Below are 15,553 nucleotides of genomic sequence, written 5' to 3'. Positions count from 1 at the left end.
AGGGGCAGGGCTACAGTAGAGTCGGGGAGTCGGGAAGCTTGGTCACACTGCACGCGGCCTCATGTTCGGCCGGCTGGCCCCCGCCCGGGTTACTTTTGCTTTCGGCTGCTTCCGCCTCTCGGTCCCCGTGTCCCTCCACGGAGGCACCCTGGGGGACCGGGGCCTGTGGGATGGGGTGTGGATATGGTGGGGGAAGTGTGGGTTCCAGCGACAGGGGGTCCTGGCTATCTGGCAGCACAGGGGCCAGAGGAGCAGAGGGAGTCCTTCGTCTTGTAGGCCGCGTTACTAGAACCTTGCAGGGCTCAGGGACAAACGGGGCCAATCAGGGCAGTGGGTTTTCTACGAGATCCTGCCACACTAGAATGTAAGGAATCTGATCAGGATGTTCTGACTGCCCTGGCAGGAAAATCTTAGTTTTTACTTTAGTAATAATGGAGAGACAGAAAGTTCCTTCGGAGGGCCACCCTACGCTGAAGGTGGGCCACTCTGAGTGGCAGAAAGTAACTAGCTTTCACTTTTTAAGTTCTACACTTAGGTCATGTCCCCGAGCTTTACATCTTTGAAATTATTAACAAGGAGGGAGAGCGGCATGGTCTGGGTGCCGCCCATTTTCGGACTGCTCCTACAAGGAGAGGGAGAAACAAAAATAAGTGTTAAGTAGAGGAAGGGATCTGCCAGGTCCTGGGACGGAGGAAGAGGTTTTATGTTCCTTTTTAGACTCAACACTTAACAATGACAGACAGACAGCGACAGACGATGAACATTCGCAAGTGCGTGCCGGATTTAATTCCCGACCTGAGTCAGATGGGGCGACCAAATGTGGAGGCCCCGACATGGGCACCGGGGGACGTCTCCCACCAGTCCCAGGTGGCCGTCTTTTAGCATGTCTGCCAAGACCGTGCCACCCACAGTACAGACCAATACAGATCACAGATTTCGCGAAGTTTCAGAAAGACAGAGACAGAGGCGGAGACAGAGCCGGCTTACTTACAGATTAAGATCCATTGACTTGGGGGTCTGGTGGGCTTGGGGGAAATCCCGGACGAGCCCCCATTTGTTATGCCCAGACCGCTTATTCCCCAGAGAAGACCACCAGAGTCCGGAGTCAAAGCCAAGTGGCAAGGATCTTTATTACAGGTTCGAACCTGGAACTTCCTCACTAGTCATGAGACGAGCGGGAAAGTTCCTTAACTGGGCTGCAGACAGCATTTTTATAGTCAGGGATAAACAGGTACAGAGTCATAGGGGATTTTGTACACATCAGACTTAGGATTGGCTGACATTTGAACAAGGTGATTTGGCTGATTATGATCGGTTCCTGCCATTTCTGGTATTTCGGTTACATTTTGAAACACTGATGACGTTTATCAGGGGCTTGCAGGGTAGGGGTAGTGTAGGGGTAGGGCTTGTTTTCCTGGTCTGCTCACCTGGTCTGTTCTGCTTTCTAGATTCCTGGAATTGTTTGCCTAAGTTAGTTCGGGAGTTGTTTTGCAGCCCTGGTCCCTGCTGTCCTGGTCCCTTTCACAGGCTGTAGACTAACTGATGCCAAGTAATCATAAAATGCCATATGTGCTATAGTGCAACAATGTATAGTCAATCAGTAATTAATGTGATACTGGTAAACCAAAGAGAATTCCTGAAAAGCATTAGAAATTACCTCTTCTTCTGATTCATCCTTTTTTCTTTAAAAACTTGAGCCTCTCTGTAGTTCTCCGGAGCACTCTCCAAGACAATCTGAAAGTGCATCCTGGGCTGCAAACCTCAACTTTGGCCTGAATAAACTCTCTATATTAATTTTGCCTGAGCTTTCTCCTTTTAGGTCGACAGCTGTCACAGAGGAAGAAGACTTCAAATGGCAATCATCCAGTTCATATAAAATGTATGTGTATCATTTTAAGTGATTCCAGCTTTAATTGACTTTTTTCCCCCAAATTACTTTCCAGTAATCTGTCACATTTGCATCAGATCAGAGGAATTCCATAAGGAATTTTAGCTACAATGGCTAACACATAAACCATGAACTCAAACGAGGGTAGGAAGCCAGTCTTAATCATCTTCCTATCTCCATCACCAAATCTAGTGCTGAACCTGAAGTGTTTGCTCAATTACATTTGCTTTCCCTATTTCCACTCCACATTCAAAACTGAAGTTGAAATAACAGAACAAAGAGAAAATAAACACAGTTTATGAAACACTTAACAACTGGGGAATTCCATAGGTAAACATTACAAGAACAATAAAATATGAGTACACAATATCAACTGCACTAAAACTTGGAGAATAAGCCTACCTTCTTGTTGTGAAACCTGTAGTTTTTGATCATTACAAAACATACCTTTTCCTTTCCTGGTAGTGTACATCTTATTTTCCACACAACTATACACAACTCCAAATTCTATCTGCAGAAGAAAAACAAGTTTCCTTTACAAAACCTGAGTATTTTTCACCATTAAATCAATGAATTGTTCTAAGACAGTAACAAGAACATATCACATACTACTAATAATAGATTGAAATGCCTATACTGTAGGATGCTTTCCAGCCTAATCAGAGAAAGAGGTAATCAGATCTGGAATCCTTCTTATTCTCATCTTATCTATGTGCAGACTTAATAGCACTCACTTTACCTTTCTCCCTCCTGCTCCAGAAGAAGACAGAGCTTTTCTATTTTCTACCCTCTCTTATATTCTCTGAAAAACTGCTCCATCAACTGATACCTCTTCTCTTGGATTTTTCTTTTCATACCTTCTCACCAAGTTTCTCCCTCCCTTACAAAAGCTTCAAAATGTTATTCCCTCCTTTTCCCTTTACTGCCAGTGAGTAGTCTACACTTTGCATCTCCTGTGCTCCTTTTAATACATTACAGTTTGGCCTCTGCCCTGATCACTTATTCTTCTGAAAGTCCTGCAGAGAAAATCAATGAACTTTCCTGACCAAATGTATTGTCTGAAGAATTGGAGACTGCTGGCCATCATCAACCCTTATTTAATACTTAATTCAGTACCTCCATGTTTCCAGAATTACTCTTTCAGTTCTACCTTACTCACCAATCCATCTCAGAGTCACTATTTTAGAACCTTCTTCTCTGCCTCAGCCTTAAAAGTTAGGTACCTCAGGCTTTTCTTCCTTCTTCCATTGCTTCCATTTCCCTTGTAGCTCTCCATATTCATACAGATTGGCCTTTCCAGTCCACAAATTCAACTTCTTAATAATTTTGCTCCCATCAACCCCATAATCATAGATAAAAACATATACGGCTGGACACAGTGGCTCACATCTGTAATCCCAGCACTTTGGGAGGCCAAGGCAGACAGATCATGAGGTCAGGAGATCGAGACCATCCTGGCTAACACGGTGAAACCCCGTCTCTACTAAAAATTCAAAAAATTAGCCGGCCGTGGTGGCAGTGCCTGTAGTCCCAGCTACTCGGGAGGCTGAGGCAGGAGAATGGCATGAACCCGGGAGGCGGAGCTTGCAGTGAGCCAAAACTGTGCCACTGCACTCCAGCCTGGGCGACAGCGACACTCCGTCTCAAAATAATAATAATAATAATAATAATAATAATAATAATAAACTTTGGAACCTAGTCTTACAGAATCTCTATCAAGGAGGTCAAAATCATTCATTACCTGATCACCTCCCATTGCTTCCCCATAAATCTCCTCCTTCAAATTGAATCTTAAAAACACTTCTCAATTTTGGCATTTCCTTGGCTATTCTCACTGCCTCTACTTAGTTCAGAATCACCCAAACCCCAGTACAATCTCTACATTGTTAGAATTATTTGTCACTTTCCACTCCAAAACCTCTTCTGTTTCCCAACTACCTAGAAACAAAAAACTAAATTTGTCACATAGACTGGCCACTGTGCCTTACAGTAAGGCCAAACTAACCTCTGCCTGGCCACTTCCAGTACTTCCCTCTCCACGAACATCTCACTGTTCCCCACCCACATCATGGTCTTCGACTTCTCCAAGCTGTTCTTCGTATTAAAATGCTTTCCTTTTTTCTTTTCCTTTTTTCCCCCCATCTGGCAAAGCCCTAATTTTCTAAGGATCAACTCACATGACCAACTTCTAAGACCCCTTCTGTTATAAAGCTTTTCCCAACCCACTTTTGGCAGAATCGGTGACATCCTGTGTTCCCACCGTATTTTTTTGTCATGGTTCCACCACATAATCATCTTTACCTGTTCACACATCCAGCTCTGTGCTGAGCTGTGAGTTCAGTGGCAGGGCCAGCACACAGCCCAGGGCTGATTATAGACTGAATGCTCACTCATCTCCTTTTGGACGTTCTCAAGATTAATGCAACCCTAGGGCTAAGCTTCCATTTGTACTAGTTTGTGTTTTATTTTCAGAAATTTCTTTAAAGTTTTTGTGTACAGGTTGATCAAACATATCAAAAATTCCCTAATGACAGGGATGTAACATAGTAGCAAATATATTCACTGTTTAACCAAACAAACAGCCAAACAACAAGGAAATGCAATAGCTATGGATTTTACTCTACTGGGCTTTCGACACAAGTATTCAATAATGTGTCGATCCCACAATACACTTGCTATTTTCACACCATGCATTGGCCCTTGCTAATTCTTGGTCTTTAAAGGGCACTTTTCACTGATACCTATTAAAGCATTCCAAGCTTAAATCCCAATTTTCCCATGTAGCATTTTAGATCACACACAAACCCTATCCCATTTCACTCTCTTGCACGTATAATGGTGGCTAAATACTGAACTTTCAGTTACTTGTGTGCATTTTCTCCTTACAACCCCTGATTCTCAGAAAACATCACATTTTCTTCAATGGAAACGTATTGTGAACATTTTAACAGTCCTGTAGCTTATACTCAAAATAATGCAGTTCTATGAATTGAAAAAAAGACATCTGAATTTATTATGAAGATACATTTACTCTTTCCCAGAAAATGAAAGCAAGGCATTTAATTGACTATACATTTAAAACATACCTTCTTATTTACAACAAAGCCAATCGAAACAGCTACAAAAGGAAATCTTAAAAAAAGACAAAACATAAATTTACCAAAATAAAACTTATTGTTAATAAAGTTACTAAAATTAATCTTTTCGTAGTATAAGTGCTCATAAACTTTTTTCTATAAACAGTCTTATCCCTCCTCCCCACAACATGCAGAACAGTGTGTATTATATACAGCTCCTTGTGTAAATAGGAGGGAAGGGGACATACATACGTACATGTATTCACACAAGGTGCTCCTACAGGCATGAAACACCTCTGAAAGGATTCATAAGAAATGGATAGCAATGGTCACCTGAGAGATGGGTCCTGAGAAACTGGGGACAGAAGTGGCAAGGGTACCTTCTGCTGTATGCCATTTCCTATCTTTTGAATATCGAATGCCATAATCTAATGACTATATGAAAATATCTTTTCAAAAAATAAAAGTAAATTTTAAGAAAATTAAAGTGAATTGTTAGAAAGAAAATAGTCTGTTTTCATCATTTTTCCTGCAGCCTGGAGCCTTGGTAGACACAGGTACTGCATTGTACAGAATTGCTGTTACTTGTCTCTATTCCAACACCAAACCTGTAACTTCACATCTGAAAAGTAGACTATTCACCATTATTTTTATTGTTGCATGACAGTTAAAACAAATAGTTTGAAATTTCTGACCCACAAGAGAGTCAAGATCAAGGCAAAATAGGGTCAACATAACTACTACAAATAAAAACCTCTAAATATATGAGTTTTTATTTTAACAAAAATAGGATCAAACTATACACACTGTATCATACAATCTTCTACTCTTACATCACAGCATCTTTCCACATTTAAAAGATACAACACTATCACATATACAAAGTCTATAAAATTTTATAGATTTTAACGATTCTGTACATAGTACAGACATGTACAACTACATGGCAACTTCAAAAGTAACATTGATGGGCCAGGGTTGGTGCCCAAGACTATAATCCCAGCACTTTGGGAGGCCAAGGTGGGAGGATTGCTTTTGAGGCCAGGAGTTTGAGACCAGCCTGGACAACATAGTGAGACCCCATCTCTACAAAAGTAAATAAATAAATAAATAAACAAACAAACTTGGTGTGGTGGCTTGCACCCGTAGTCCCAGCTGCTTGGGAGGCTGAGGTGGGAGCATACTTTGAGCCTAGGAGTTCGAGGCTGCAATGAGCCATGATCTTGCCACTGCACTCCAGCCTGGGTGACAGAGTGTGACCTTGTCTTAAAAAAATAAAAAGGAAAGAAAAAAGTAACATCTATGTGGAATCCCACCATAGTTGGCTACTCATTTTAACTCAACATGCGCAATGCCATCGGGCTTTCTTCTAGTGATATAATATACTTAAACTCTGTGCCAGGCATTATACTAAGTTCTAAGATAAATATACCACTCACAGAGTCCCATCATTAAACAATTCTATTAGGTGACATTAATATGGTCTTTTTTAAAACTGAGGCTTAAAAAGATTAACTTGCCCAAAGTCACAAAGTCAATTAAAAAACACCAGAATTCAAGCCTAAGCCTGTTGAACCTAACACCCCTCCAATTTTTAACCCTGTTTTCTCTTCTGGACTGAACTCATTCTATATTGACAGCACTCCAATAGTGACCTCATTAGTTTCTTTGTCGATCTCAAAGAAGAAAGGTTGTTTGCTTCAATTTTTATATGGCTCCAAGAGTGAGAAAAGAATGGTGACCAGGGCATGCTACTCCACATAAGAAGATGACACCATTAATATTTCTTCACTTCCATATCCGATGAGAAGTCTGCATAATACAATTTGCTCTATTCACTTTAGGTACCCTTTCTTAGAATAAAGATGCATAAACAAAGTATGCGATTCTCTAAAATGTATATGTTCCTGCACAGAGTACTCTAAAGGGCTATCCAGGTAATATACAAAGAACAATTATATTAAACTATTTAAAACATATCTATGTACAAAGTTAGTTGTTCCATCAATAAGGTCAATGATCCATGTGGGGTTGTCAGTTAAGACACTTTTTCCCTGGCTGCCACAGATTCCTCACCAATGAAACTAAAAGCAAGAAGGACACACTCCTATTAACAATGTCTAAACCATGATATTTCCTTAGCTGCACAGTCTTGTATAAAATATAAAAGTCTGCACCCTACTTTTCTATTGTTGCTTCTTTGTCCCTATAGAGACTGATAACAGTGAGGGGGAAGCTTTATTTTATTGTACTGAGAGAAAGTCGAGAAAAATTACAGAATTCAAAATTTTAAAATGTGGCTGAGCATGGTGGCTCACGCCTGTAATCCCAGCACTTTAGGAGGCCAAGGTGGGTGGATCACCTGAGGTCAGGAGCTCGAGACCAGCCTGACCAATATGGTGAAACCCCTCTCTACTGAAAATACAAAAATTAGCTGGGCGTGGTAGCATGCACCTGCAGTCCCAGCTACTCAGGAGGCTGAGTCAGGAGAATTGGTTGAATCCGTGAGGTGGAGGTTGCAGTGAGCCGAGATCACACCATTACACTCCAGCTTGGGTGACAGAGCAAGACTCTGTCCCCCCCCCAAAAAAAATTATAAAATGTAATACCAGAGTCAGTAATGGCACATGCATGTTCATGCGTGTGCACACACACACCAGACGAGCATTTTTTGGAGATGAGAAATCATTAAGGAAATGCCATGATTTAAAAAATGGGTCCAGACACTCTCTAATACTCCCATCAAGAGGCAGAGCCTAATACCCCTTATCCTGAGTGTGAGCTACACTTGGTAACTTGTTTCTAACTGAATCTTATGGAAATCCCATAAATGATACTAGAGTTCACTGGTTTTCTGCTTTCCTATTTTCTTTTCTATTTATTTTCTTTCATTTAAAACTGAACTGTCTTATACTACTATCATCATCTCCATTTATCTCTTTTTCTCTTAGCTATAAATCTTTTTATTATGAAGAAATATACTTAGCCACGGCTTTAAACATTTTTTCTTCTCAATGGCTAAAAACACCAGGAATGGCCAATGACATGACTAGGAAGAAGTCCAGAATCACAGTGCTAACAGTTTAGCATGATAATGTTTCTGTTAAACTTCTGTGCCTGTAAAAGAGCCCAAATTTCAGGATTTTCTCTCAGACTTTCTAGAGCTACTGCCACTCTACCATATAAAGAAGTTTACGCTACAGAGAATGAAATTGAACTTTTAAATCATGCCAACAGCAGACGTTTGTCATGTTAGCTTCCCAGCACCCAACCATTCATTCCTTTTACTATGAAGGAATCCAAATATTCCTCTTTCCTACTCACTGTCAGCTTGAGCATATGCAAAGCACCTAAGCTCAGAAACCACATATCCCTGCCCAGAATTTGTAATCTTAAACTAATGAGGTAAAGATAAAAGGTTAGTTAGAAAGTATTCAAACCATCAGAGTCAGCAGTGAGGGTACCAGTGGCTGCCTCAGCCATAGCTCCTGTGTCCCCTCAGATACTCCTCCTCCCTCCCATGGTTCTGGCCCAAGGAGCCCACACCCACAACATAAATCCCTTTTCAGCTTAAGCTAACTGAAGTCAATTTCTGTGTCTAAAATCAAAATGCTTGCCTAGTATTAAGTGACTCCAACTTAGATTTCATTTTGTCATTTGAAATGGAAATAAGAAATACCTGTGAGATGGATACTTTTCCTTTATGGAAGAGATAAGCATTTTTTCAACTTTTTGGTCAGTAGCAGTCACCAAATCAACTGGAGAACTTTTCAGGATAACATTCACTTCATTTCTAAGAGCATCACGAACCACCTAAAAAGGGTTTTTGGCAGGCAAATAAAAAAGCATAAGTACTTTTAAATCAAACAAAAAGATAAAACATAAAAATCTTTTAAAACATTCAATCTGACTTTAAATAACATTCCTTAAAGATATTCTTGGCTGGGTGCAGTGGCTCATGCCTGTAATCCCAGCACTTTGGGAGGCCAAGGCAGGCAGATCACCTGAGGTCTGGAGTTTAAGGCCAGCCTGACCAGCATGGAGAAACCCCATCTCTACTAAAAATACAAAATTATCCAGGCGTGGTGGCATGTGCCTGTAATCCCAGCTACTCGGGAGGCTGAGGCAGGAGAATCACTTCAGCCTGGGAGACAGAGGTTGCAGTGAGCCAAGGTCATGCTACTGCACTCCAGCCTGGGCAACAAGAGTGAAACTCCATCTCAAAAAAAAAAAAACAACAGATATTCTTAAGAATTTCTTATAAAAATGTTTATAACATAAAGCTTCAATAATTATGACCTTTTAGGTACGGAATTATATAATCTAACATCCTATTTTAGCTGCACAACTGTCATCACAAGACGTTTAATGATATAAAATTGAAGTACTCAATGTAAAGTGTTTGGTAAAAGGAAAACAAATGCAGACTGAACAAAATACATGTTTTATTTAATAAGGCAACCACACGCTTCACACCCGTCACATTATGGCTGACAAAGTTTTAATTCATACCTCTTCAGCTTGTCTTGCTGGGGTTACCGCCTAATCCATGCCTTCTTGCCAAGGATCAGCCATCTTCCGAAAATATTTAACACATGTCAGCACAAAGTAGTTAGAATTCTCTAAAAGTCTTAATTATAGAATAGTTTTTTCACACAAAAAAAACCGTAATTAGCAACAGACTTTCATTTCGTATTTACCCTCTGCCCTATTCCAGAGTTCAATTTTTTCCCCAAGATTTACTCCTAGACCAATTAAAGAAAACTTTCTACCTGGATTACTTCACTACTAATGCAGAAATATTTTTAAAAATTTCTATTAAATTGTCTCCAAATGTGTTCATACCATAACACGTTAAAAAACAAAACACAATCTCCGGTGCGTTCCTCCAAAATGACAAAGAAAAGAGGGAACAACGGTTGTACCAAAAAAGGGCTCCAGCCACATGCAGCCTATTCCTGGCACAAACTGTGCCCGATGCACGCCCAAGGACAAGGCCATTAAGAAATTTATCATTCGGGACATAGTGGAGGCTGCAGCAGTCAGGGACATTTCTGAAGTGAGCGTCTTCGAAGCCTATGTGCTTCTCGAACAATATGTGAAGCTACGTTACTGTGTGAGTTGTGCAATTCACAGAAAAGTAGTCAGGAATTGATCTCGTGAAGCCCGCAAGGATCAAACACCCCCACCCTGATTTAGACCTGCGGGTGCTGCCCCACAGCCCCCACCAAAGCCCATGTAAGGAGCTGAGTCCTTAAAGACTGAAGACGGACTATTCTCTGGAGAAAAATCATATAAAAATTGTACTTAATACTGCATGTTGAGTGTATCTGTGCCAGATAGGGTGGGTGTTAGACCAAGTGAGAAGTGACACACAGTATTTTCATGAGAAAGAAAACTTATTCATGTAAATTAAACCTTAACTGTTTGTGGTCATATCCCTGGCCTCGCAATTTGCATAGCTGGATGAAATAAAGGGAGTTTAGGCAAAAAAAAAAAAAGAAAAAAAAATCAACAAAACACTGGTTTAGGAAATAGAGAAAAAGGACACAAGAAACATTTTAATAGATAGTTAAATGTCTGGGTGAAAGATAAAGTGAACATAAAAGAAAGAACACTGGTAATACTGAAATAAAAGAAGCTTTGAAAGGAAGGAGCAAAAGGCACATGTACTAACTAAATGCCAGGCAGGCAAGTGCTCTACATAGGAGATGTATTTTTTAATAAGATTATAAAGATCAAGAATTTAAGGCTTAGAGATGAGAACTTCTGTACCCAAGATGATACAGAGAAATAACACAGTAAGAATTTGAACTGATTTTAAATTCCATTGTTCTTTCTATTATGACATTCTGAGGAAAGAAAATTCCGGGACTAAAAGAATAATAAAAAAGAAAAAAATGAAATGTATTTCTCTGAGATTAGAGAGGAGAAAAAACAACAACATATATGTGTGTTCTGAAGTGTCCAACTTTCCACTGACTTCCGAAGACTAGAATAACTAACTGGTCAATGGCTTGACCATGCTCTAAAGACTGTATCTAGCACAGTGAAGCTTTTTAAGCTGTCAGATTCCAAAAATGTGGCCTCAATGTAAAGCGACTCTAGTTTTGTCTCCTTTGCAATTGAGAATAGCTAACACAGAGTTGCATCTTGAAGATACTCAGAAATCCCTATCTTGGGACTCACATTATTTATAGGAAAAGAGACAGGAGAGGAAAGGAGGGCTAAGGACCAATACAGTGAGTTTCTGCCTGTTGCTTTTTCTTCCTGATAAAGGAATTAAAAAAAAAAATTAAAAAGGAGGCCACTCTCTGAGTTATATGAGTAACTCCTTAGAGATCTTCAAGACTTGTTAGTGAGAGATCAAGAATCCACCTCAAAAAAAAAAAAAAAAAATTGTTACCAAACTTTTTTTCATTCTGACACCCATTCTGCTCCACTAGTCTTAACAGAACTAGATGTTTTCAAGCTGCACTTGCTTTCCTGCCAGAAATGACTCAAGCCACTCACACCCCCACCTCCTAACAGCACTAATGTCACTCCGACCAATTCTTCAGGGCCCATTTCAAAAGCTACCCTCTCTTCTAGGGATTCTCCACCCAGAAGTCACTATGTGTTTCACCATTCAATAGATGTTTGCTGAATACCTATTATACGCTGTACACTGCACCATGGGGAGGAAAACCAGGTCCCATTCACACTTACTCTCTAGGAGGGGACTCAGATACTAATCAAAAATGCACAGACCACATGCAAAACCACAACTGTAATAATAAAGGCTAAGGAGGACAAGTGCAATGAGAAGCATCTAACGGGAGCTTTCACCTGGACTTAGGCATCAGATCAGGTTTCCCTGAAGACAAGATTAAACTAAGGTGAGAAGAACAAGTGAACACGCATGAACTCACTCAACTGCAGGATGCCTGGTACATGAAGACTAACTGAAGAACCTAAATGTGACAGCTCAGAGGTCAAGAGAATCAGGAGGGATAAAGCTGCAGGATAATTGGCTGATAATTGGCTGAAACCTGGGGAGGGAAGTTTTGCTGGTGGAGAAGCTAAGGGAGTCAAGAGATACCTGTTTGGGAAGATAAAACTGGGGAGACTCAGTAACAGACTGGTTATGGAGTATGAGGGCAAGGCAGAGTACAAGGATGCCCAAATTTTCCAGTCTAGCAAGTGAATGCGTAACAGTCACATCCACTGAACAGGGAGTAACAAAAAAAGAGTCAAGTCTGGGATGTGGGAAAGAGGTTGGAAAATTAAGAGTTCAATTAGCAGAGATATGAGGCCTTCATGAAATCAAAAGAAGATGTCAATTAAGCAGCTGAAGAGACGGATCTTGAGCTCAGAAGAGAGGTTTGACCTGCAGATATAAACATGTAAGTTACTTGAGTAGACAGCAACTGAGGGCCTGAGTCTGGACTTCATTGGATAAGCATGATTGATAGATAATTGTGTAGGAATATCATCCCACAAAATCAGCATGATCTAACAGTAATAGACCGGGGAAACCCACTGAGGCCTGTCTGTTCAGATTCTTCTCGGTTCCCCTTTGCAGCATTCCTTCCTCCTGGGTATGGAGCAAGGCCCCTTCCAAAATGGGAGTCTTATGACTTACAATCAGACAAGATAGGCCAGAGAATTTATTTATAGCCAGCTACAAGACAGAAAGGTAGGGGAAGATCCCTACCTTGGGGAGAAAAAGCAGCAGATGAAAGGAGGGCAGAAGAAGGTCAAAGAGAGAAATTCATTTTTCTGGGGGCTGCAGTGCCCCACATTATAACACAAGACTGTAACAAGGGCTTATGGGAGTTATGAGCCAGTAATGGTTGGTGAAAACATATATGTATATGTGTATACACATATGTAATACATTTATTCTGATATACACATATATATTATATCACAAGTACATTTCTTGATGTAAAGGGGCCGTATTTACTCACTTTCATTTTCCCAAATCCATAAACACCTGAACTGTTTCCTGCTGTTTCTGTCCTGGTCACACCCTTCCCAGAATGGGAGCCAGGCCATCTTCCTCTCGCCACCTGTCCCCAGCAGTGCGACTGGCGCTGCCCCATCTCTTAGGGTGACTACCTGTAAGTGATCTCTCTGCCATCTGTCGGCCACCTGTCCCTAGCAGTGTGACTGGCGCTGCCAGTCATCCGGGCGCTGCCCCACCACTTACAGTGACTACCTGAGCCTGGGATGCACCAAGTTTCTCTCAACTTTTCAGAGTAGGGAAAATGAAAACAGGCAATGATTCCACAGAAGCTGCCATAGGGGTTAAGTGCGGTGTCTGCGAACCGCTACCCCAACGTCAGAACTGTTTCTAGTCACCCCAGGGCAGTTCCAGATAACGTGGCAGTCAGGGGTCACCCAAATGCAGCCTCCGTCCCAGGGACTGACCGCGCACCGCAGACCGCGCTCTCCCTGGCCCCTGCAGAGGGAAGCACCAGCTGAACCCGGAGAGGGTGGCGAGTGGGGCGGGGAAAACAGGGGTCTCACTTCGAGTCGAAGGGCGTCCTGCTAGCTGGGTGCCCGGTGCTATCCGGCCTCAGTGCTTTGGGAGGCAAAGGGGCTGCCCGGGACCAAAAGGTCCCGGCTTCGTAAGCCGGTCAATGAGGGGGCGTGGTTGCTTTGCTGGGCCCGGTCCCGAGCTGTGCTCTGCGAGGCTCTGCGAGGCCTGGCCCGGGTCTTCACCAGCACAGGAGACTCAGATCTGGCCTTTTCTTTCTCAGTTCTGGTTCTTCTAACTTCTTTTCTTCTGCTTGCCCTTTCTTTTCTAAATCTTTTTAAAATTCGATTCCTCTTTCTTTTTCTCTTTTCTTCTTTACTCTTCCATTCACGCACCTTTTCCCATTTCTCTTTCGTTACACTTTCTCTCATTTTTCCATAGTAACATTTTGACAAAACACAAATTGGAGATATAACTTCGGTTGGGCAGCTTTTATTTGCCAAAGTAATACCTGGTAAACTTATAGTACTTTAAAAAAAAAAAAAATCAGTAGCCAGAACTAACTGCCCTTTTCCTCAATGATGTATTTAGATACCACCTATCGAGGACTTACTATGCTTTCAGCAATTGTGTTTTTATATGCATTATTTTTGTTAAATATTGCCTGAGGTACGTATAATTACCTTCATCATACAGATGAAGAAACTGAGGCTCAGAGAAGGCAAATGATTTGTCCTCACACAGGTCACCAGTCACACAGCAAAAGCAGAGCAGTGAAACACACTGACTCCAAAGTGTTGGGGCTCAGAAAATGACACCCCAAAATGAAGCCCTCAGAAGCAGCCTCACAGAAAAAAAGTTATTTGACCCCTCTTGCCTTCCTGTGTCTGGCCCCACATTCTCCCTCAAGGCTTGCCTTAGAAACTGGAATTCTTCTTCCCCAAGGCAGGTCCTAGAAACCCAAAAATATTATTCTAATCCCCGCAACTTTTTGTGTAAAACAGACCATAAAGAAATTATCCAACCCACTTTTTCTGATTGTAGGTCTCAAGACCCCCATTCCAGAGAGGGTCTTGCCCAATGCACAGAAGGAAGGAATGCACCGGGGAGAGGCCAAATAAAATCTGAACAGACAGGCTTTGCTGGGTTTCCCCACTCAGTCTATTAGCATTATATTATATACTTTTGGTCCAATCCTGTTTCTGCGCAGCTGGGTATATTTTGCTTGAACCTAAACATAGAAATGGACTGTTCCCCTGTGTCTTGGGTCTTCATTCTGAAGGCTCCCATGTCACTTAAAACTATGATCAAATAAATTTGTATCCTTTTCTCCAATTAATCTTTCTTTTGTCAGCTGATTTTTCAGAGAACACAGGAGAAATTTTCCCTTTGGTCCTACAAAAGTCTGCACACAGCAAATGTACGGCACAAGGAGGTTGCATTATATGAGGTACAAGGACTAGTTTATGGTCCTTAAAATGTTTCCTCTTCTTGAAGGGGCAGCATCATGGTACATACATCATCATCATGCAAAAATTGTTGCACAGATATAAGATGTCCCAGCCACAGCAGGACCAGAAAAGTGAGCTATTTGGCTCCTTGCTTAGGAAGTGATTGTTTCTCTGCATTTAATCAAAGAACAAGATGTTGTCACAATCATGTTGCCAATGAAACACTTCCCAGAGATGAATGATGTGAACTGTGGACCCAATTCCCATACCCCACAAAGAGCAAGAAACTTGTCTTAATTGTCTAAAGAATGATGCCTTAGGTATCTGGTTTGGATATCTCTATTTGCCTATTAAATGATTTTTTTTTTTTAAAGACAAGCCTTCAGAAACTAGCTATTTCGTTCTTCATTGTCAATCATCTTAAAAATCTCGCCAACTGCATGATGACAAGTGTTAATTCATAACTAAATAAAATTTTCCAGGCTTTTGCAGAAATGTCATCTATCATCTTTTAACCTTTTTAAATGAATGTGGTCCCACTGATTTGGCAAAGCTGCTAAAATCAGTATAACCAATTTGAAGCAAGAGAGATTAAATATTACCTATCTTATTCCTTCGAATGATAACATTTCGAGCTACCTTTGTCAGGTGAGCAAGAAGCCTAGTTTTTTTC

The 15,553-nt window shown here is 41.2% G+C and overlaps 1 pseudogene; it reads right to left on the bottom strand.

Moving 5' to 3' along the window:
• LOC105508279 overlaps nucleotides 1-13,032 on the bottom strand; it is a 37,189-nt pseudogene extending 24,157 nt beyond the window's left edge.
• Between the last annotated feature and the right edge of the window lie 2,521 nt (nucleotides 13,033-15,553).

This window comes from Colobus angolensis, unplaced genomic scaffold (genome assembly GCF_000951035.1).
Source record: "Colobus angolensis palliatus isolate OR3802 unplaced genomic scaffold, Cang.pa_1.0 Scaffold16, whole genome shotgun sequence".
Lineage (NCBI taxonomy): Eukaryota > Metazoa > Chordata > Mammalia > Primates > Cercopithecidae > Colobus > Colobus angolensis.
Note: the sequence above shows the minus strand (reverse complement) of the source record. Positions and strands in the feature narration are given on the sequence as shown.